General features: G+C 36.9%; 1 pseudogene; it reads right to left on the bottom strand.

Annotated features, from left to right (window-relative positions):
- Positions 1-336: 336 nt before the first annotated feature.
- LOC102468372 (ubiquitin carboxyl-terminal hydrolase 12-like) lies at positions 337-3546 on the bottom strand (annotated as a pseudogene).
- Between the last annotated feature and the right edge of the window lie 381 nt (positions 3547-3927).

Below are 3927 nucleotides of genomic sequence, written 5' to 3'. Positions count from 1 at the left end.
AGATCTGGCTCTTTTGACTGCACCCCAAGTAATTCAAACTCTTATCAGGGCAATTAATAGAGAAAATGTGTGTCAGTGACTAGAAGGTTGTTTTACAAGAGCTGATATCTCTGACTTTACTTCTTTGCTGTGTGAACCTGCAGATGCACAATACCTGAGAAAACAAACCAACTCCCAGGATAGCAAGGGCCTGTTAACACATTGTCTTTGCCTGCCCAGTGTGCTACTGTCTCAAACTTCCTACCTTTCTCTTTTCTGGATAAATCGGTTCTTGATTCTTCCCAACATAATCAGAAAAGCAATGAGGCAGAAAATAACTCTTTGTCACACTCACCCTCAGTCCTGAGACTGGTAAAAAAGGATTTAACCAGAATCAGAGCTCTTGAGATAGCTGATGTCAGAATTCTTCAATACCTTGCGAATCTACTTTTTCTACAATGTAGAACAACAACAACCAAAAGCCATGACTCCTAATTATTACAATACAATGTCCTCAACTCGGACCACATCCACAGTGCACCACAGTGACAAAGTTGTATATCCTGTCGAAATAGGTTGCATCACCTGAAGTGTTGAACAGATTAATTTCTAAAGGAAAAACTATCCAGTAAAATGTTTTCCATGTCAATGAAGTTGATCTATTTATTTAAATCCCTTCAGGTACAGAGCTAGACTCATGGGCACTTTAAGTTTCATCCATTTGTGTGCTTCTTGTCTGCTGTGACACTTCACAGTAATATTTGCATTCATTGCAGAATGTTTCTGTGTTGCTAACACCCCTTAAACAGTGAGTAATTGATGTGTTTTGTTCCACGTCAACAGGAAGATCTAAAACATATTCATCTTCACTGCTTACAGTTTCACAAGTAAGACATCTGGTTTCATCAGTTAAGGTTCCCTGAAAAGTCTCATGAACCCATGCTGGGTCTGATGTGCTGTTGTTTTTGCTATCAATGTTATCGTTAGGTAAGCAGCCATGCTCTTTCTCCTGCTTCCTCTCTTTTTGTAAAATATTGGCAATGGTATTTAGTGGGCCATTTAAGAACTCATGGGCATCTTGTCACAAGTAGTTTTCAAAAGCTCATTCTTGATTTTGGACGTTGTTCTGCGCTTCCTCCTGCCATTTTGGTCGGCGTTCCTAAGAGGAGCTACTGAAAAGGTGGTTACACTGCAGTTCTGAATAAAGGAACAACTAAAATGCCTCCTCTTGAAACAGATACCACGGTGGAAACTCAAGATACAGAAAGAATCGACTATTATATGTTACTGGAGCTTAAACACCTGTGCTCAATGATAAAGAAGGTAATGCCAGAGCGCTTGGACCGAATCAGGGAATTGAGAGAGTTAACAGAAATGTGCAAGGAGGACTGGCCACAAAATAAAATTACTGAAGTAAATGCAAAACAAGAGACATTTTCACAGAATGCAGAGAAAGGGGGGAAACTAAACCATGATAAAAGAAGACAAGAAGAGACCAAGAGATACAATCTACACATAATTAGACTATCTGGAATGGAAGACAAAACAAGTAGCTGAAACAATTACTAAGGAACTGTTTGAACAAAATTTCCCAGAGTTGAAGAACCAATTAGATCTACAAAAAGAAAAAGCTCACAGAGTAATTTTAAAATTTGACAGAAAGCAAGCAAAAAGTAGACATATCCTGGTACCATTTTTAAATTTCAAGAAAAAAATATAAAATTTTGCAAGTATCCAGACAGAAAGAAACAGGTTACCTGTAAAGGGCAAAAGTCAGACTGATGTCAGCTTTTTCTCTTGCAACTCCAAATGTTAGAAGACAATGGGACAGTATCTACAGAGTCTTAAGGGAAAATAATTTCGAACTAAGAATTGTATACCTTGCCATGTTATTTGTGCAGGTAACTGGAAGATATTTTCAAATATGCAAGGTTAAAGAAAGTGTATCGGCCTAGAACCTTCCCTGAACACTCTGCTGCATGATTTACTGCAGCCAGCAGAGAGCATGATTTAAAATAAATGGAGTAGGGGGGCAATTGTATGAAGAAACATTCAACCATTAAAACTAGTTAATGATCATTAAGTTTAAATTGTTATAAGGTGGTTAAAATTAATATAAAAATAGCTTTGTAAGTAGGGCCTAACATTTTTATTTATATAGTTTTAAACTAAAAGGTATGTCAAATGTTTAATATCTTGTACAAACAGGTACTGTTTTATTCTTAGTATGTAGTGTTGTAGATAAAGATAGGTATTTTCTTATGCTAAATATAATACAAATCATTGTGGACAGGACTAGTGAAGGCATTCTAAATGTTAATCTGACAAAACTGGAGAAAGCAGCTGGTAGTTTTATTTACCTTATTCCTAATTATAGAGGGGAAAGAAGCAAGATTGTCCATAATAATATTAACACTAATAGTGTAAAACAATTAGACAGAGGATGGACAAAGCCTTGATTTATGTACATGTTACACAAAGAAAATGCATACTTGATATATCATTTACTAGTTCATGTAAATAAATTTGACGTTGAGATATGTCTTAACAAAATAGAATATGTGCATTCTTTTGGATTAGAGGAAGTGGTGTAAACAGTGTACCAAAATAAAAACATTAAGGATACATAAAGTAGATTGAAAGAGGTATAGATGAGTTACACTTGTGTACTGGTTGAGTATCCCTATTAAAAAGATTGATATTGGTTCAGAAACCAGTCTATAGCTGATTTGTGTGAAACAAAACATCCACACATATAACAAGGTGTTTGCACTTATAAAACAGACAATATGGCATATAACACTTAGAAGCTATGTATTTTTACTGATGTAAAAAGATACATGCATATTTTAAATATTGTGCAATTAGGATTCATATTTCATGTATCTAAAATTCATAGAGTAATCTTTCTGTTTAAAAGAATATATGTAGGAAAAACTATTGGACTCTGACTTCAACACTTAAAATCTTTGATAAATAAGTAAATGGAAAATTACAAGATAGTAAAACGGTTAAGAATGTGTGTGTGATTAACATACAATACTTTGCTACCTTATTTGCATTGTTTTCAAATTCTGAAATATTTCTAAATGATTGTTTACTAGGATGCAGAGATAACTTTATTGTATTCCTAAAAAGCACGAATGACCATGTTGCTAAAAAGCCTAGTAAATAAAGTTTAAACACTGAGAAAAAAAAAAAAAAGCTCATTCTCTTTTTGCAACCCTGTGAGGAACTTCTTAGGAGGTACCTCCAACCTTGTCCTTCTGAGTGATAATGCTATGGAAGAAGTCTGCTAACCATGCAAGAAGGTTCTCCTTCCTAGGTTGACTTGTATATGCTAAAACTTTTTCCTGAAGTGGACGACAAAAATAAAGTGCTCAAAGAACTGAATTGCAGTAGCAAGTACTCCCAAAATTGACTAATCCAAAATAGTGCTCGTTGACTGGAAACTGGTCTGGACCAATCTCTTTCTCTAATGCTGAGGCATTGGTACAGATGGAGGTGAATTTGGAGACTGTCATTAGGATTTCCATCTGCGCAGCACCATCTTCCACCCAATCACAGCGGCAGTGGCAGCAGCAGTGGCCAGGGAGGAGGGCCGCACACCTGCTCACACTGCAGCCCGTGGGCTGACCCTAGCTGCCAGGGACCATGCATGAAGCCTGCTGGGCCACCCCTCCAGCATGATGTTTTCACTTACTCTGCTGGTGTCCTATGGTGGAAAATCCTGTACATTTTTATCAATATAGAGTTCGCTGGGCCTTCAGCTGAGAAGGCAGTACCCAGTGTGTACACAAATTCTTACACAGAACATATTTGCAGTCTGCGACTCACAATGGCTATTGCATGTTGCACTTGGTCTCCCGGCCCTGCAATACCAACCTCTTTTCTCATATGATGAATGATTTATCACAGGTATTCACTGCTGCCTCTTATATTTCTGCC

The sequence above is a fragment of the Tupaia chinensis genome, unplaced genomic scaffold (assembly GCF_000334495.1).
Source record: "Tupaia chinensis unplaced genomic scaffold, TupChi_1.0 Scaffold000552_1, whole genome shotgun sequence".
In the NCBI taxonomy this organism is placed as follows: domain Eukaryota; kingdom Metazoa; phylum Chordata; class Mammalia; order Scandentia; family Tupaiidae; genus Tupaia; species Tupaia belangeri.
This window is presented reverse-complemented; position numbering and strand designations above follow the sequence as displayed.